Source organism: Mustela erminea, chromosome 11, assembly GCF_009829155.1.
Source record: "Mustela erminea isolate mMusErm1 chromosome 11, mMusErm1.Pri, whole genome shotgun sequence".
Lineage (NCBI taxonomy): Eukaryota > Metazoa > Chordata > Mammalia > Carnivora > Mustelidae > Mustela > Mustela erminea.
Window position 1 is genome coordinate 102422402 of NC_045624.1, and position 21098 is coordinate 102443499.

At 41.4% G+C, this 21098-nt stretch overlaps 1 protein-coding gene across 6 annotated transcripts in view; it reads right to left on the reverse strand.

Annotated features, from left to right (window-relative positions):
- HECW1 (HECT, C2 and WW domain containing E3 ubiquitin protein ligase 1) overlaps positions 1 to 21098 on the reverse strand; it is a 460363-nt gene that overhangs the window by 436529 nt on the left and 2736 nt on the right. The gene's annotated exons all lie outside the window — the stretch shown is intronic.

Below are 21098 nucleotides of genomic sequence, written 5' to 3' on the forward strand. Positions count from 1 at the left end.
AGGGAAGCCTTAATAAAAATAACAACATTTGACAGAGTTAAAAAAAAAATTAATGAAGAGATTATATACAAATTAAATATAATAAAAAAGGAATTTCAAAATCCTAAATTTCAAGGATTAGAGATGAATAGGAAGAAAAAAAAAGATAAAATCATTGAAAATATCAAATAAGGGGTGCCTGGGTGGCTTAGTTGTTAAGTGTCTGCCTTCCCTTCAGCTCAGGTGATGATCCCAGGGAAATGGGATCGAGCCCCACATGGGGCTCCCTGCTCAGCAGGAAGCGTGCTTCTCCCCCTCCCACTCCCCCGTCTTGTGTTCCTTCTCTCGCTATTTCTCTCTCTGTCAAATAAATAAATAAAATCTTTTAAAAAAAGTATCAAATAAGTACAAATTCAACAACAAAGAGAGAAATAAGAACTTCAGATGCATTTAGTATTCAAACTGACTCACCACTAACTGCATTTTACATATCAGAAAACAGGCATATTGGGGTGCCTGGGTGGCTCAATGGGTTAAAGCCTTTGCCTTCGGCTCAGGTCATGGTCCCACAGTCCTGGGATCGAGCTACTCCCCAGGGAGCCTGCTTCCCCCTCTCTCTCTGCCTGCCTCTCTGACTCCTTGGTGCCCAAAGGGCGGGGCCCATACTCCTTGGTAACCAGGGAGACAGAGTGCATCCGCCCACTGACTGGATGCCTCCACCTGGCCTGACCCACCTTTGTATCTGGGCTTTGTTACCTGCAGCTGGTTTCTGGGACTTGTCTCCAAGTAAATCCCCTGGGGGAAGGGGAGCAGGGACAGTTTCTAAATAGGTCCTTACACTGATCATCCTCCTTCCCCCTGAAAGGCAATAATACCATTTCCTATGGAAGGGTACCCTCACTGCCCCAGGAGTTAGAGAGACGTTCTTAACCACCAGAGACAGGGAATTCAGGGCGAAGAAGGCTGTGTAAACAGACTCTGCTTGCTTTTTTTCACTAATTAGTAGCCAAGTAAGTTTCTTTGTCTGGACGGTTCTTCAGAAATTTATTGTTTCTCTGTCTATAGCTATAAAAACTGCCTTTGTTCACTTCTTTGGGCCTCATATTCTTATGGGGCTCTCATAGATATGTAATTAAATTTGTTTTTTCTCCTCTTAATCTGTCCTCTGTTAATTTAATTATTAGACTAGCCAAGAGAACCTAAAGGGATGGGAGAAAATTTTCTATTCCCCAACAAAACCCTCAAAATTAATAATGAGAGAAAGCAATTAAGATAAAATTCAACCAAAGTTGAATTAAGGAAAGACTAGAAAGCTGAGAACAACAACAGCAAGTGGTGTGTTAAACTTCTAAATCAAAGAAAATTTAAAAAATAAAAAGGGGAAGAATTACCCAAAAAAGGAAGCTATTTTCATAAAATAGAGGAGGAAAGAAAAAGAAAGCAAATTAAAATGGCATATATGATGTTAAAGCAATGCCAAAATGCCAAGTGTTCTCAAAGAGTGAACGGGGCACTAATAAAGTAGAAAATGGAGTTCCCACAGCACACTCTCCCCCGTAGCAGGAAGACCAACACCGGCATTTTCATCACACATAATGCTACAGAAGGGGTCTTTGAGCACTTTTAAGCCAGACTGGCAGAGAAACTCCAGCAAACCTCCAATTTTACCTTGATTATAGGGTTGACAACAGTCCAGGCTGTTTGACATGGTATTTCTCATAAAACACTACTTCTAAAATATATTCCTAAAGCAATTAAAGAGCCTCATACCAGATGCTTCTGGGATGCCACTGGAATCTCCTCTGGGGTTATGTCATTGGACCCCTCCAAGAGGCACAGTTCACATCAGAACTGCGCAATGTACAGCCCCACAACCTGTCCTGCTAGAGCTGTGTTGCAAACTACCATGCCAAAAGCCCTGAGAAGTCCTGCAACAAAGAAATCTGTTTCTCTTCGTCCGAGCTACCTTATTTGACCTTGAAAATCCCAAACTTTTTTCCATCAGTAAGCTCTATTTTTATCCTAAAGCAGTCTTACGGGAAGGACTCTAGAAAATGTGGTCCTAACAATGGGTCCCTTGGTCTCAGACAGAGGGCGGGCTTGAATAAGGCATAACCACACCAATTTCAAAGCAAATGCTATAGACATGGTTAGGAAAAACAAGCTTCCGTGGGGAATGGTAAATGCATAATGCAGACAAATACATGTGCAGCCAGAAAAGTCAGGCCTTTTCTAACCAATTTAGGAACAAGAAATGTGGGGGAAAGGACACAAATGAACTCTACCAAGAAGACCCTGGAATTCTGCCTCCCAGAATAAAATCCACCTGGCAGTTCATGACTAATTTACTGGCAGTGCTAGAGGAGTCTGTGCTTTCGGAACCAAAACAAAATAACCAGGAACAAAACAAAACGAAACTCGTGTTTTCAGCAAAGAGATATTTAATCATCAGCAGAGATTAAGCCATTGACTCCATGTGCCAAGAAAGTAAAAAACCTAAATTGAGACCTTCACCTGGCATTCCAACAGACCATTTCAACATTCTCAGCTCCCTGGAGGAGGTCTCTTAGCGGCAGTGTGGTTGGGCTGGATTGCAAAACTGTGATCTGTTCAGAGGGTAACTGAGTTATGCCAACCTGACAGCACAATTTCAACTACAGAAAAGCATGACATCTTCTTACATTCCCTCTCAAAGTCAGATGGCTATTATACTGACTTTCAAAGCTGGGGAAAAAGAAGGCCTATTTATTGCTGTTCTTTAGGGAAATAGCATAAATAAGACCCTTAAATGAGTGATGTAAAATAAAAGTTACATACAAATCCAGTGAAATTATTTCCAAATATTAAAAAAATCCTATTCCATTTATAATGGGCAAAATCATTCTTTAAAAAAGTGTTGGTCAGAACAATCTGACAACTGGATTTGAGCTGGTTTGGGGGAAAGGGTAGACTCTAAATTGGCAATAAAGAATGCAGAAGGCATTCCGAGCAGAGAAATAAACAACATAGATAAGATTTTAAGAGCTGAGGATGAGCGCTGAATGGGTGTGTGAGATCTGCTAATGAGATGAGTATCCATCTTCAACAGCAGTGAGAATCAATACTGGGTAAATGAATGTGGAATCCAGCTATGGGAGGTCTCTGAACCCGATACTGCACATCAAAGGAAGGAGACAAGGGTTCCTCCACAAAGTAGTCGCATGACTGCGCTTCTGTAGAAAGATGAAGAAACTGGAATTGAGATGCTTGTTGAGAGGAAGGGAAAAGAGACCGGACGAAGGAGATGAGCAGGACTGCTCTTCTGCTGATCAGACATGAAGTAATTCAATCTTGTGCGAGAGTGGCAGCAGTGAGAACAGAAAAGATGGAAGTAGACTTCTGGAACAACCTGAAAAGGTGTTTGGAAGGTGATACTTCTTATGTCCAGCTAGCTGCTTGCCTCCTACATGTTAACTTTGCATTACTACAAGTCTTAAGGGCTAGGAGAACTACAATATCATTACCACGAGAAGTTATAAATTTGGCTTTATATATATTAAACGTGACATAATAAAAGGATTTCTCAGATGAAATGCCTTGACATGTCAGTGGGCTCAGACTCAGGTCTGGAAAATCCTGAGCTTGACTTGGCCACCACCCAAACAGGTGTGAGTCGACTTCCAATGATGGTCATGCTCCCATAGCACAGCCCTGGGGATCGATAATGCCGTTCGATATTTTCAGCTCCCTGGAAGAAGTCTCCCTTAGCTGCAGTGTGGATGGGCTGGACTGCAAACCTGTGATCTGTTCAGAGGGTAACTTTGCAGAAAGCAGGAGGCATGGCACATCCTTCAATTTCAGAAATGAAGCAAGAGCCACATCCTTCCAGAATATGCACCTGACCCTTCCAGCACTCTGGAAGAAGAGCTTCCTCTGGTTATCTGCCTGTACAGAGATGAGAATGCCTCCCTGTGTTTCAACACAGCTGAGGATGGGGCGTCAAGCAGGGTTTGACTGGAATCAGCCTCCCTTGGGAGTGGAGAGGAAGCGTCTCACAAGTTCATCCCTTTTTACTTTGATCCAGGAGCCAATTTCCCTTAAGTGATCACAGAACCACATCTAACAATTGGGAAGCCAGATAAACCCCAGCAGATAAATGTCAAGGAGGCATTAAAGTCTGACTGCATCTAGGTGTTTCACCTTGCCTCCAGCTAATCCCGGACCCTCTGCTTTGGGCAGAACACACACAGAACCCAGGAGAACGGACAGGAGAATATGTGCCCCTGGAGAACATCAGCCTAGATGGTTATACCATCCAAAGGTGAACAAACTGAAATGGAAAAAAATGTGTAATACACAGACAAGTGGGGATTCAGGGAAAAGCATACTTTGAGAGGTAGCACAGCATGTAGTAGAAGGGTCTAAACTGATTCTATTTTGTGCTCCAGATAAATGTCATAAATGCACAAAAGGCCTCGTGAACCCATACGTCAGGTCAGGTAAAGAATAACTTGAGACCGTTTCAGAAGACACTTAAATTCAGAGCTCAAAAGAGAGACTGCATGAAATGTAAGTTGAAATTTAAAAAAAGATGTGGCCCAAATTGAGGACTAGATCAAGAAGAATTAAAAGGCAATAACAGAAATAAAGTCTGCTTTGGAGTGGAATTCAAATTAGAGATGTAGAAAAGCAATTAGAAGTTTCCTAAGAATATAAAAAGAAAGGGTCAAAGGACAAAGCAACGTGTGAGAAGATGACAGCTGTAGACAGTTAATTCACCTTTATGAAACAGGCATTTGTTTGTCAGAAAGACATTTGGTTCAAAGACACCAATTGAAACAAAACAAGTCACTAATGGTGGCTTAGCCAAGAAACAAGTTTGCTTTCTCTCCTGTGACAAGAAGTCCAGAGATGATATTTCTGGGATGGTAAGGCAGCCACCCTGCCAGGGACCTGGATTTATTTTTAGGCCTTCTTCTACCAGCTTTAGTGTGTGGCTTTCTTCTCCAGCTCACAAGATGGCTGCTGGCACTCCAGCCACCACGACCACATTCCAGATTAAACATGGAGGAAGAGTAAAGGCAAATGTGGTATGCCAGATGAATCAGCCCCATTCAAAGAGCTATCCCAGAAGTCCCACCCAGTGACTTAGACCTACATCTCACTGGGCTCACATATGTCAAATTGCAAGGAAGATTTGGAATTGAGCTCTTAAACTGGGACCATTCCAAAATTAAGTCAGAGTTTATGAGTCAGCTAAAAAGAGAAGGGAGATACTGGTAGATAAGTAGCCTAACAAAACTCCTGATATAAATACAGTGACAAAGGAGCAGAGCCAATACACACAAATATAACAGGTGATGATTTTCTTGTGCTGTAAACACAAATAAAAAGAGTTTTGCATGTTTCTAGTAAGTTCCAATACAAACAACAACAGCAACAAAAGCCTATGTACCTTGATATATTGGTAAAATGCTCTAATTCCACACAAATTTTCTACAAAGAATTTAAATTTAGGTTCTCCTCAGACTTCTCCATGATTCCCAAAGACAGGGGATCATAAAATAATATATCAAGAGTCTTGGGGAAATAGATAATAAACAAACATGATAATCACAGTCAAAACACTACTTATAAAACAGGAAAAAATCCTCCATACAGTGAAAGCATCAGAAAATAATCCCATAAAAACTAAATAAAATAGAAAATTTTCACCCAAATCTATGAATGAGAAACTCATCACATTCATGTTTAAGAATAAATTTAGTCTTAAAATTTACAAATGGGAAACCTGTGCTATAAAAGACCACAATCTGGGTAAATGTGAATCTGTTAGAGAGGTCTAGTAGCCAACTGCATTTTCCAAAGGCCGACACAGCAGCATGTTCTCTCCTACATGTGACAACGTATGGCTTGGTGTTGAGAAAATCCTGAATCCAAATCTGGGCTCAGCAGGAAAGGATGACTGGTGTGGAATTTCCATCACAAGATGGAAATAAATAAATTAGCTTTGTACCCAAGACAGCATAAAGAGAAAAGCAAAAGAAACTCACAAAGAAGGTATTATTAAAAATAGGCATATCTGGGGTGCCTGGGTGGCTCAGTGGGTTAAGCCACTGCCTTCGGCTGGGTCATGATCTCAGGGTCCTGGGATCGAGTCCCATATTGGGCTCTCTGCTCAGCGGGGAGCCTGCTTCCCTCTCTCTCTCTCTGCCTGCCTCTCTGCCTACTTGTGATCTCTCTCTGTCAAATAAATAAATAAAATCTTTAAAAAAAAATAGGCGTATCTGTCTTTGGGGAGTATAACACAGGTGAGCTGAAAGGGACAACTTCTAGCTTCCATTTTATAGTTTTTGAAAAATTTTTTGGTTTTGCTATGTTTCTATATTACTCTTGTAATTGAAGAAAGCTAGTGATTAATAAAACAAAATGTATGCAACAGAAAAAAAGAGACACATCAATAACAGCATTAGATATAAGAAAGTGATAAAGTAAACATCAGCTCTAGTTCTTGGGTTAAAAATAACAAATAAAATTCGAACAGATCTTATTTTGAAAAGGAAGGGAGAAACAGAGGGAGACAGGAAAAGAGGGACTGAGGAGAGGGAAAATATGAAATTAAAAAAAAGAAAAAGACCACCGGTTAGGGGCCAATTAAAATTTACAAAAAAAAAAAAAAGTAATTTCAATTTAGGCAAATAGATAACTTACTAGGAAAAAAAATTATTTGTCTCAAGTAGAAGTAGAAACTCTAAATAGACCAATAACTATGAGATTAATGAGTTAATTTATCATGTTGCCTGAAAAAAGCATAAAGCTCAAGAAGATTTTCCAAATAAATCCTATCTGAATTCCAGGAAATAATATTCCTAACATCACATTCATTTTTGGGAGGACTAAAACAACAGTTTCCTAATACATTTTTGCAAATTTCAAATATATAGCATAATAAAAATGTAGACTAATCTTATTGCTTCTTTTATACAGAGTTATATATAAATACATTTATATATAGTTCATATTTAGCTTTAAATAAAGATATTATTACGTGTATATATATAAAACTAAGCATACTGAATCAACACAGAATTAAAAAAATAAAAAACGTTCAGTTTGGGTGAATTTGAAGACAATACAAATAGCTAACTATTAGGAAATATAGTAACGCAATGGATCATTTCATTAGGTCAAAGGAGAAAATGCACTAGCTGACCTTTGTAAATTCCCCCAAATTCTGCGTTTACACCATGATTAAAACACATTCTAAATTAGGAATAGAGGAACACTAACTTCTTTTTTTAACTGAAATAAACAGCCTATACCATTTAATAGTGAAAAACGAAATCCAATTTAATTAAGGACAAGAATAAGATAAGAAGACTTCCTCTTACCATTTTTACTTAATACAGCTCTGGTTCTGGCCCATGTTAGGAACACATCCCACTCCAATGAAAGAGAAGGAAGGGAGGGAAGAGGGAGGAATGGAGGAAGGAGGGGGAGGGAAGAAAGGAGGAGGGAGAAAAGCAGGGCAGGAAATAACAAAGAAATATAAGCATTCAATTTCTTGTGCTAGAAAAGCATAAAAGGCTCCCACTGGCCAAAACTGGGTTAATTCGAGCATAAAAAAATGACAACAATTGATTGTATCACAAAGAGTGAATGAAAATTTATGAGAACCCAGTGATTCCTCTCTTCCCCAAAAAAGAAGAGAACAGAAGAAAGAGAAAGCTCTTTCTCATGGAAGAATGACAACTAATAAATGTGGAAGGAATTATTTCATGGTAATGTCACCAATTTGCACTCCCCAGTGTAACAATGGATCCAGGGAAAGATTTATTGGATGATCAAAGAATTAAGTGCAAGGTTATTGGGAAATAGGAATTTGCCCCCATTACAAACTGTGAAGACAAATTGTACCTTTTGATGGGGACCTCTAAAGATCACCACCTTAACCAATAGAGCATCATAAACAAAATTAGTAGACACATTATAACCACATCATATATGATAGAGTTAATATCTATGATATATAAAGACTGCATACAAGTTGGAAAGAGACCAAGACCTCGCCCAGGGAGGGTGTTGGCAAAACACGGGTACAGAGAATTTGCCAAATCAGAGCTTCACATCTCTTTGTCTTTTCATTGGCAAGTGTCAGAAACAGCCCTGGATGGGGTTGTCTCTGCCTGCCTATCAGAAAACTAACAAATTGAGTGCTTTACTATCTAGCGGTATTTTTCCCAAATAGTGCCCCCAGGGTCTCAGGCCCCCAGGCCATCTTTCTCTCCTCCTGCCATTCTTAGCCTGAAGCTTCCCATCCTTTGTCACAAGAAGCTGGAAGAAGTGGAAAGGGAAATATTGGTGGTAGTTGAGCCTGTCCTTTTTTATCCAGAAAACATCTTTCCCAGAAGTCACCATCAGAGGAGTCACTTGGCCACAGTTCCCTGCAAAGTGTCAGCCTCCAGTATCCCTTTTTGGATGATGAAAGGGCAAAAACAGAATGGCTAAATCATAGCACTCAGTAGGGAGCACCCTTATGGAGCATTAGTGTGTGGTATACATTGTTACAACTTTTCCAAAAGCAATTTGTCAGCCTATTAGGAAACCACAATGTAATTTCAGGATTGATCTGTTCTGCTTTGGGGAGCCGTTTCTAAGGAAGTGATGAGAAATTCAGTCAATGATTTGTATGCATTGGTATTCATCAAAGCAGTATTTCTAAGATATACCCTCCCTCACTAAACAAATAAACAAAATAAGGTAAATTTAAGTGCAATGCCCAGTAACAGGTGAATGGCTGAAAAGGCACGGTTGGGATCAGATAGGCTAGTGGTGTGAGCTGGTCAAGTCTCAGAAACACTTTCCACCTCAAGGTTCCCATCTGTAAAATGGAGTTAGTCATATTTCCTACATAAGGTTAGAAGGATTAAATAAAATTTTATATGGAAAGCATACTGCAAAGTGCCACAATAAAAATGACCATAATAGATAGATACATAGGGATGGAAGGGTATATAGATTATTATACAGTCAATTAAAATAACACATATAAACATCAAAAACTGTATGACAAGAGAATGCATTCGAGATACTATTAAATGCACATGAATGTGTATTTATGGTGTGATTTTGGTATTACAGATGCCCAGAGGAAACGCATTAATATAACAATACGCGGTCATTGCATTAATGGTGGTTGTTATTTTATTCTTTATACCTGGTTTTATTCTCAAGCTATCTATTTGATTGAATCAAGAGTCAGGAAACCTTTTCTTAAAGAGCCAGTTAGTAAATATTTTAGGTTTTCTGGCCTCAGGGTCTCTGCCTTCGCTAATCAGCTACCACCACAGCTGGAAAGCAGCCCTAGATCACATGCAAATTACGGGTGTGACCATGTTCCAACAAAACTACAAAAGCTGGAGGCAGGCTAACCCTAGTTCACAGGCCCTTGCATAATGATATATACATGCTGTATTTTCAAAATAAAATCTGTAAGGTGGTAGAGCAAAAATCAAGAAAAGAGGAATTTTCCTAGTGGTGAAGAAGCCTTGCACAGTGCTTTATAGACAGGAGAAAACAGCAATTAGAGAGGAAGATGAGAAGTAATCCCTCAGTGGGAGAAGGAATCAAGCTGGTGGGGTTTTACTCAAAAAAGAAGAAAGTGAGAACAAATTACACCATTGACCCCTGAACGACACACGTAACGGTGCGGGTCCATTTATACCTGGATTTTTTTCCAGTAGATACAGTACAGTACTGTCAGTGTATTTTCTCTTATGATTTTCTTAATAATATTGTCTTTTCTCTAGCTTACTTTATTGTAAGAATACAGCATGTAATGCATATAATATACAGAATATGTGTTAATCGACCGTGTTCTTGGTAAGGCCTCTCGTCAACAGTAGGCTGTTAGTGCTTACGTTTTTTGAAGAGTCAAAAGTTATACTTAGATTTTCAACTGCATGTCGGATTGGCTCCCCTCTCCCCCTACGCCGTGCAAGGGCCAACTGTATAGGGTTTCACCCTGACAGTTTTGGCCCTTCTCCCCTGGTGCACTGAGGCGGTAGGAAGCTCCCAGGTAGGAAGCCAAACCAGGTAGGGCAGCCTTACAGCTCGTCATGGAGAGCGTAATGGAAGGTACAGCACCCCAGGCCTCCACCCAGCATCCCAACAAAGGGCCCAGTGCCCCTGCTCAGTGGGACACTGGCACACGGATGCCTCACTGTTTTCAAGTAATTCTCTTTCAGAAAATCCTTATTACTAATGAATCAAAATCTTCTGCCCACTTGTTCTCATCCTGGACTCAGAGCACCTCTCTGAGTCATATTTCCGATTTCGGCTATTTGAAGCCATGCTCATGGGCCTTGCTTTCCATCCTAGAAATCCTCAAAGCACAGTTTCTCTAGAGCAAAAGTTGCAAATTAGAGGCTTTCAGTTATGCCAGTCTGGCTCACTGAGTATTGCCATATTATTAAATTGAGCAAATGGGAAAAAAAAATCTTAAAAAACTAAAATTCTCTTAAATATTCAGTCTTGTGGTTTTCTTAGAAAAATCAGAACTAGCAACACGTTCGCCCATGTCAGCAATTGGCTTGAAACTAAGTAGCCACCAACACAGGCCCAGACTCACCATCCCCTGCCGGCAGCTTTCCTTCTCCCCCAACCCTGAAACCCATTATTTGCCTGGACTCCAAGGATATAAAAGCTTCCTGCCCAAACCTAAAGGGAGCTAGCAAATGGTGCTGCAAAGGGTCAAGCCAGGAGACCAGAGCCAACTTCTCATCCTAGGTCTCACAAATGCAGAGGCTGTGACCCTGGGAGATGGCTGTCTTATTGTGGAGACCCTGAGAGGGTTAAGTGGGACATGGCTTGGGTGACTTCCCTAGCCAGCATTCTATGAATCTATAAATGGCTTAGCTAATTTTCAAACCTCACTGAGCTCATTGCCTGAAAAATACCGGAAGTCATGAGTTCCACCTGCTAATGGCACTTGGAAAAAATAGATCTGAAAAATAAAATATGTGGATCCCTCAAAAGCCATCTGCAAATTCATACCAAGATGTGCTAAATGGAAAAAACAAAGCCATTCACTCTGCCTCTGAAATGAAATTTCAAAGGCAAGGGCTCTTACAATCATGAAAAAATTCCTGCCACGAAGTTTAATGTTTTGATAAAAATAGTACATCGTTTACATGATTCAACTGAGACCAGTGAGCGCTTGAAACAGGGAGGGGTCAGGACCCCAGAATGACCTTCCTTTCCTTCTCTGGAAGTGTGACACTTCTGACACCTAATTCCTACCCTCTCCCATTACTCTCACGGCTTGGTTTAGATGTGTTTTATTTCTCTTGCTATAACCCCTCAACTTTCTCTAAATAGCTGAAATGGTTCATTCAATACTTTCTCTAGAAGCTAAAAAAAATACCCTAGGTTAGACGATAAATGCCATTTAACCCAGAGCAGGATGCAGACCTCTGGAGGGGAGAATCTGACCATCCGTCCTCCTGCCTCCCTTCCCCACTCCCAGCAGTGGGAGGCCCCGCGTCGAGTGCGGTCTTCATCCCAGGCCTCCTCCACCTGCTAACAATGTGCACCAAACCCGGCCATTCACCTCGCCTGATCCTGGAAGCCTATGGGTCCTGAGCAGGTAGCCTGTCTGAGCTACAGAATATCCCTCGACACAGAGGTTCATGGACGTCTCTATAAAATATTTAGATAAAAAAGTACCTCCTGCTCCCGAAGATTCTCTAGATCATTGGGGAAAAATACCATTTGTGACAAAGTTTTGAGTCACGAGGGAACAGGATTCTACAGACCTGGGTTCTCAAGCAATGGACCCGAAGGTCCAGATCAAGGACAGAAGCATTCAATTTGGTAAAATTAAGTTTAGCTGAAGAACAGCACAATGATTTCTAAGTCCCTGATAAGGGTGATGTTCTACGTAATGACCAAACCGTGAGGATATTCTCAGAAGCAAGATGATGAACTTGAAGGCCTCACCCTCAGCTCTGTGACAAGGACTCTGGCATACCCATTCACCAGGATAACCTAGGCCCCAGCCCAGTGTCTGGTATATAACAGACGCTCCATTAGCTGTGTGGAAATAAAACAGTCACCCCTGGGGGCCTGGTTCAGCAGTGGAATATATAACTGTAAATCTCGGGGTTGTGAGTTCAAGCTCCATGGTGGGTATAAAGACTAATTAATTAAAAATTATAAATCTTTAAAAAAATTAAAACTCTTTTTAAAAATCACTCTTAAAAGATACAACTCTTTCAATTTGCTTTCTCAAACGAAATGTTTCTCCACTGCAGGGATTTTATTCTGCTGTATTTTTTGCACAATTTTGCCTTAAACTCAAGTAGATTTTTGTCTAGAGGTAAAAATCCCGCACAAAAACAAATGCTTGTCATATAATGGAAACTCAAGAAATGTCTTCTAGGTGAATAAAACAATTGAAAATTACTTGAAAATGATTAATCAGAACTTTAAAAGTTTATATACAGTACTTACACATTTTATATATATTTCCATATTATCTGTACATAGATGTGTGTGTATACATACACACAATACATTTTTATTTTGGTTTGTGATCCAGTAGTCCCTAGGTCAAATTTTTCATTAGAAGCTTAAAGCCTTTTCAGTATATATATAGTGATATTTTTTCTTCTCTCCTGGGAAAAAAGCCGAAAATAGCAATTAGTGACTTCCAACTATTTTCCCAAGGATGTCACACCAGGACCTGAATGTATGTTTCCCAGACAGATGCCTTTTACTTACTTGTAACAAAATGGTGGAGAATGTTTGCAAAGTTCTTGTGAGAGATATTTCATCAAACATTGTGCTAGCTTGCTACTCAAAGTTGTCATGAAGACAGAGAACAGCATTGCAATAAAATTCCCTGGTGAAATTTAACCAGATACTTTATTGTGAATTGTTTTTGAATCAGAGTGGATTTAAGAAACACTGACTATCTCATTCTTTCAAGTAGACACCAGGTTTACACAAAGTCCCCAAACATGGCCCAGCAGAGCCAAGGGGCCAGATCTGTCAGGCATTTCCCAAAAATGAATGCACCACACAAGCAGAATGGTAACATACAAATCTTGTTTCCTATTGCCTGGGGTCTGAGTCTTTTGACATTCTGCAATTTCTTCTCTATGGCTTCTTTCAGAAGATCTAAAAAGTCAGATTTCTTCTGAAGAAGGAAGTCACTCAGACATTGGTAAGAAGGTAACACTGTGAACCTCCCTTTGAGGGGGCAGCGCCTGGGTGTTTCTGTCGTTAAGCATCTGCCTTCAGCTCAGGTCATGATCCAGGGGTCCTCGGATGGAGCCCCACAAAGGCTCGGCGGGAAGCCTGCTTTTCCCTCTCCCACTCCCCCTGCTTGTGTTCCCTCTCTCTCTGTCAAATAAATAAATACAATCTTAAAAAAAAAAAAAAGTCCCTTTGGGAAAAGTTATCAGGCATTCTTCTGTTCATGGCTGGGCAGGACAGCAGGTTCCAGCAGAAGACAGGTTCCATGTCTTATACTGCGTGATCTTGGGAAAGTCTCACCTGTCCTCGGGCTTACTCTTTTATATACAAGGATATTAAAAATTGAAGATATGGTCCAGCTATAAACTGCATTCAGCCTTTAAATAGTGAGTTCTGTTCCTGGGCGCTATTCTCAGCACTTAGGAAAATCGATGAAAAAAGCAGGATAGAAATTCTTGTCCTTGTAGAGTTCACCTCTTCCAAATTTCCACTTAGTGTTATGATATGCATTTCATGGATGCATACATTCTGCAGAAAGCCATTCTAGAAGCAATACAATACAGACCGTCTCAACTCAGATTGTTCCTCGGGGCACTCATTCATTTAACATTCAGAGACATATCTGCAATGGCAGGACAAGTATTTTCAGGATACTAAGATAAACAGGACATGGTCCTTAACCTTGGGGAGCCCATCATTGAGTAAGGAGGCTGAAATGCGGGAGAGTCAATAGCGAGCATACAGTGATCCCCATCGCATGGGAAGTCAGGGCAGGGAGAGTTCTATCCACTGGAAAACTCAGGACATAAGAGTTAAGCGAGATCTTAAAAACAGGTAAATTTATAGAGGGCTAGGGAAACTGAGATTAGAACACAGTGTAAGGACGAAGGTACATCATTACAGGAAAATGGAAAGTATGTTTGGAGAAATGAAAAGAAGTTCCAGTGGGCTGCAGGAGAGGTCAACAGGAAATCCTGGGACATGGCTGGACACCACCCACAGACTTGCAAGACCAGCCTGGGGAATGGGCTCTTTCTTGTGTAGACATTAGGGGCTCCTGATGGTTTTAAACACAGGAACAACATATGAGATAAAAAAAAAAAAAATCAGTGTGGACCAGAGGAGGCAGAGACCAGAGGGCAGAGAGTTTTATCTAGTCCTAATAACAACAAATCAATTACTCAAATTTGAGGACAATGGAGTGACCAACAGCTACTTGCCCCTGGGGTGAGGAGGAAGCAAAGACAAGCTTTAATCATGAGAGAATGCCAGCCTGGATTAGTAACACAGAAATTGAGTACCAACACAATACCCATGCAGTATGGGGCGCCTGGGTGGCTCAGTGGGTTAAAGCCTCTGCCTTCTGCTCAGGTCATGATCCCAGGGTCCTGGGATCGAGTCCCGCATCGGGCTCTCTGCTCAGCAGGGAGCCTTCTTCCCTTCCTGCCTCTCTGCCTAATTATGATCTCTGTCTGTCAAATAAATAAATAAAATCTTTAAAAAAAATACCCAGGCAGTAATGAAGAACTCAACTCCCACCTTTTGGAGTAGGGGAAATCATTTATGGAAATCACTTATTGGAGGATCCAGAGACCTGAAAATACCATCCAAACTCTAACCCCACAGATTCTGAAAAGATTTTATTCTGTGCCCAACGTCACTCAGAATACAAATCAAAACCACAAGGACACACCACTGCACATCAGTCAGAATGGCTAAAATCAACAAATCAGGAGACAACAGGTTTTGGCAAAGATGCAGAGAAAGGAGAATCCCCCTCCTACACTGTTGGTGGGAATGCAAGCTGGTGCAACCACTCTGGAAAACAGCATGGAGGTTCCTCAAAAATTTGAAAATAGAGCTACCCCATGACCCAGCAATTGCACCACTGGGTATTTACCCCAAAGATTCAGATGTAGTGAACCAAAGGGGCATTTGCACCCCAGTGTTTATAGCAGCAATGTCCACAATAGCCAAACTATGGAAAGAGCCCAGATGTCCATCGACAGATGAATTGATAAAGAAGATGTGACTCATATATACAATAGAATATTACTCAGCCATTAAAAAAGGATGAAATCTTACCATTTGCAACAATGTCGATGGAACTGGAGGGTATTATGCTAAGTGAAATAAGTCAATCAGAGAAAGATAATTATCATATGATTTTGCTCATATGTGGAATTTAAGAAACAAAACATAGGGGAAGGGAGGGTAAAAATAAAAGACGAAATCAGAGAGGGAGACAAAGCATAAGAGACTCTTAACGCTAGGAAACAAATTGAGGATTGCTGAAGGAGAAGTGAGTGGGGCATGGAGTAACTGGGTGATGGTCATTAAGGAGGGCACATGAGGTAATGAGTACTGGATGTTATATACAACTGAAAAATCACTGACCTCTGCCTCTGAAACTAATATGCAGCATACATTAATTAACTGAATTTACATGAAATTCAATTAAATTTAAAAAAATAAAAGAGTGTGGCTACTATGTTCCAGGCACTGTTCCAGACACTGGACAAATAAACAAGTCCCTGGTCTAAGGCATTTACAAGACAGAATGGGAGACAAGACAATGGACGCATAAGGAAGCAAATACATCACAAATCAAGTGGTGTCAAGAAATGTGAAGAAAAAGAAAGCAGGGAGATGGAAGAGAAGGCAGTGTATACATGGGTGGTCAGGGAAAGCCTTTCTGAAGAAGTGATATGTCATCAACCGAGAGTCAAGCTTGCACATACCTGGGAGAAGCCTCCCCTCCCCCTGCACATGCATCCCTTCCAGGTTAAGGGAACAGCATGGGAGATGAGAGTGTGAGTGGCTTGGTTAAGGAAGGTTAAGGAGGTTGGGGACATGGGCCTGGTACAGCAGGAGTGGGAGCCCCAGTTATAAAGGGGCTGTTGGCCAAACAGGAAGTTTGGATTTCATTTTCAGAGGGATGGAACCATCAAAGACTGTGGGCAAAGAAATAACAGAGATTTCTGACTGTTCTGTGTTGTATTTATGCTGCATGCCAACACCTAAAATAATGCCTGACACATAGCAGACATTGAGTCAATATTTGGTGAATGAATGAATGATCATTTGGGCTGCTGTACAGAGAACAGATTGCAGATGGGCAGGGCACGCAGGAGACTGGTTGGGCATCCGTGCATGGTGGCTGAGATAAGTCTGGTTATGCTGGCCAGACGTGGTGAGAAGAAGGGACTGCCATTTGCAAAAAGCCGGATTAGAAGAGAGACACAAGTCAGGGGATCAAAGGCATTGGGCCTGAGCAACAGAAGAACAGAGGCGTTCCCTTACACAGACGGAGAGCTCCAAAGGGAAGGCAGCTTTGAGGAGTGAAAATTGGGGTTTGTGTTTTGCACAGACAAATTTTAGATTGCATGGCATTCAGGGAGATGCCAGTGGTAGCATTCTAAGGTGAGCCAGGACCACTGAGATAGACTTGATGATCATTGGCATAAAAGCTGTATTGAGACCAAAGGCAGAAATATAGGTAAGAAGAGATGTGAGAGCCAAGCCCTAGAGAATTCCATCATGTAGGGATAAAAAAATCAGCGACCATCAAGAGAGCCTAACAAAGAGATCCAGGGACACAGTAGGAAGCCAGGAGAATCTGGTGTTCTAGAAGCAAAGGTCTCAGGACAGAGAAAACGGACCCTAGGGTGTGATCAGCGGCACTCAGATGGGAGCTGGCCTGGTACTGGATAAGCAGACACCACCAGTGACCATCATGGGGACAGTGGGAAGGAAGGGTGGGGACCAGAGCTTGAATGGGTGCTCTGCGAGGTTGACAGAGAGACAAAGCAGGAGCACACATGGTGCTTCCAATGAACCCACAGTATTCTGGTCTCAGGCTACACGGCTGGCCGGTATTTGTTTTATTTTCTTCATAATTCACAGATATGTTAAACATCTTGTTAGCGTCAATTAAACATTACACAATAAAATACATTTTCACAGGCTCACACAGGGGGACTAAAGAAAGCCAGCGTGGACCACTTTATCCAGGTGTGTTCTGTAAGAGGGAACAGAACACTGACCAGCTGGGAGGGGTGTGGAGTCTGGAGAGGCATCTGAAATGTCCCCTATCACAGCATGTTTCTGTGTCAACTGTTTGTTCCCATCAGTCCCTTTACAAGCCAGTCCTTTGTCTTGTCAGGGACAGGGGTGACCCCCAAAACTACTTCTTTCTCAACTTCAGAAAGTTCATTTCCACAAAAATTACTTAGGCACAAAATAGAGGGGACGATTTTGTTAACTGAGTAGTCTTACATTTTGATGGTAAAAGGAATTAAGAATAACAACACTTTAAAAGAGAAGTTCTTTTAAGAGTAAACACCAATCGATCACATCCTGTGGTTTTCTGGCTGGTCAGTGTGTTGCAGGAGGGACCATGATGGACAGCTGCTGTGGCTGCGGACAGCAAGCAAGCAAGGTCTAATGTGTCCAACCCTAGTCTCCCCTTAACCTGAACCTCTGAATTGCAGGACTGAGACTTCTGTTTCTCAAACTGTCATGACTTAAACCCCGAAAGCAAAAGCAGGGAACATGTGTACAAGTTAAATGAGTGTCAGTTTAAGGACAAACTGATTGAATCACAATCGCTGGCCATGGATGTGAATTCTGGTCTTCTTTTTTTCCCTTCCACACACATGATATTTCCCTGACATCTGTTCAATCCAAATAGATCTAGAAAGTGTGAAAGGGAAAATCTGCTCCACTAAATATATAAAAGGGACCCCGAGTGAAGTCTCCATGATGGCATTCGTCATTATGGGCACAGATGGCATCCTTTTCCAGCACCCCCCACCCCAACAACACCAGCTTAAGTTCCATACACTGAATTCTCCCCAAAATACTGCAAGGCAACAGATACTGGGTAACACCAGAATAGCCTGTCTGTACAGTACATCCTTATTTATCAATCCTCTGTGTACATCAAGTTTTGGGCCAACAAATCAGGAAGAGTGTGAACAGGGCACAACTCCTGGTTGCTATGGGGAATCCAGATGTCATTGTCTAGTGACCAGGGTGCTCAGTGGTCTTGGTGATACCCTGCCCATAAGCAGTGACATTATTGTCATTGTGCATGGACTGCTTATCATTTTCTCTACAATGCCCATGTCACAGAACATGACAACCACTTACCAATAAATGCCCATACATCCAAATATTATGATATGGGACATATAAATCACCAACATACTGCTTTGTTTCCTAAAGTGTTGAAGGAGGCTTTAGGACAAATGCCCAGTGATTAGAAAGTCCATGTTGATGTCCAACAAAATCATCAGATGAGCTAGTCTGCCTCTAAACCTCATTGTATCTTAACTTGAGAAGCAACAGTTATGAAGAAAATAGAGGGGCGCCTGGGTGGCTCAGTGGGTTAAGCCTCTTCCTTTGGCTGGGGTTATGATCCCAGAGTCCTAGGATCGAGCCCCTCATGGGGCTCTCTGCTCAGCGTGGGGGCCTGCTTCCCTCTCTCTCTCTGCTTGCCTCTCTGCCTACTTTTGGTCTCTGTCTGTCAAACAAATAAATAAAATCTTTAAAAAAAAGTTTAAGAAGATAGAAAGTGTTGAGACAGATGGAAGATTATGAGACGCCTGCCTGCATCCAGTGGGATGGGGTAAGGGTGAGTGGGCAGAGCTACCATTCCCCAATGTGTTATGGCTGAGGCAGGAGGTCAGCCGAACTCAAGAAGGGGCAGAAACACAAAACAGTAAGTAAATAAGTAAATAAATAAGAGCAAAGTGAGGGACCAGAAGGCAATGGGAACATTGTTAGATGAATCCCAGGGAACACTTCTGACCGCCACGGTTACTCAGCTGTGAAACACACTCCATGGTGAGAATAAAAACATTTTACTCTAGGTCCTCAAAACTTGACTATCAAACCATAAACTAACAGACATTTTATACAAAAGTTGGGGATCATCCACTTTTCTCCTCACTGGGAACAGAAATGCCACAGATTTTTTCCTTTCATATAGTAAATCTAATTTTACAAATAAGAAAGAACTGTGATAGCTACTTATGGACAATATGGTTAACAGAGATAACCCAGAGGCTAGCACACATAGCCTTAAGTGTTTCTAGTAGATATATTGCAAAGTTAGGTTTATAAATAAGTGTAAATATTAATATAATTATAATTAATACTAATCTTTGTCTCCCTCTAATTCAATTGAGTAAACCCACAAAAACCATCCCAGAATCACGGCATTAGACATGACCTTTTGGATTACCTGGTTCAACTCCTTACTTTTAAAGAGGAGGAAATCAAACCTCAGAGATGGAAAGTGACTTGAAAAAAGCCGCGTGGAACATTCCACACTGTTTTCTCTAAAAGTCCATGAGTGTCAAACATGCTTAGGGTTGCCTTACAGGAAGGCATGTGGATTTGAACTTCCTGGTTTCCTAATAGTAACCCGTCCTGCTTTTCAGGATGAAAAGGTAAGGAGGTGACCGGATGGAAGCAAGGGGTCTGTCTGTAAGTCACACCTGTTGGTGTAGAAATCCGACTGCGAGGAGACAGTCAGAGTGGCCTGGTGGCCCAGCAATGATGGTTGTCTCTGGTCTAGCTGCTGGCTCATTTCAGAGGTTAAATGTGATTCCAACAGAACAACTCTCCGCCAGGGGCATTCCCTAGATAAGTCCATCATTGGAGCAAGCTCCAATCTTAGAGAGGAAGTGGCAGAGTGGGGCTCACCCTCACCGTCTAATTGTGGGCTGGAGTTCAGGGGCTGAATAAGTTCCCTTTTAAGGCCACAGCAAGACAGAACCAAGCAGCTATCAGATCAATTTTATCAAAAGATAACCCAGGTTTTTCAAGTAAGAAAGAACCCAAGCGGGCAGTCTTGCAATCTCCGTGATTTCTCCCTGAGAGCCGGGGGAAACCTTTCTCTGGGGCAGCATGAGGGAAGGCACAGATTTGAGTCCTGGCTCACCTGTTCCTTCAGAGGCTTACATAACCCCTTCGATCGGCCCATCTGACTCACGAAGGGAAGAATTCCCACCTACCTCCTGCCTAAAAGAGTAGAGGGCATTGTTATGACCTGAAATGCACTCAACCAACATTCCTGAGAACATACCCCTGTCCTGGGCAAAGTGCAATGTGCCAGAGAGATGAGAGATGAATTGAACAATGTCCTTGTCCTCAAAGTGCTCGCAGCACATTGAAGGAGGCTGTGGTCCTTTCACACCTCCTGCAACTGCAGTATGATAAGAGCTACCTCAGAGGTATGAAGGAGAAGGCTATGGAAACAGGAGAGGGGATACTTCATTGCGCCTGGCAGGTATCCTTAGTCCCGGATGTTATTATAATTGTAACTTTAAAACAATGAGCAGAGTACAGTGGAAAATTGAGTAGTTAAGCATAAATCGATGACCAAATACCCCAACCACTCCCAAACTGTAGAAATTACTACAAGCACCTGAAAATGCTTTGCTTGCCTTAGCATAATTGTTGCCTCATTTCTATAAAGAGCATCAGTGCTAGCAAGTTTTGTGAACAATATCAAATTCTGTCAGGGAAAGTAAATCAGACGCTATTACCAATTGCCAATGAAACAGCCACTTAGAGTCTTTCACTAAAAACAAACAAACAAAAATCAATCATTGGAAATAAGCTATATTGTCCATTACTTAACAAAAGATGAGACTGTAATAAAGAACTAATCCACAAACAAGGAGAAAATCTGTTACCCAGTATTCCTCTAGGTACCCCAGACCCTACCAAATCTTTTGCCCTAGGGAATAAAAGCAAACAAATTTGACCTGTTTGAGTCATTGGCTAATTTCATCTAGAAGAAAATGCAGATGCCAGAGTTAAAACAAACTGCAAGGTGTTAAAACAAACCATAAATTCTATAATCT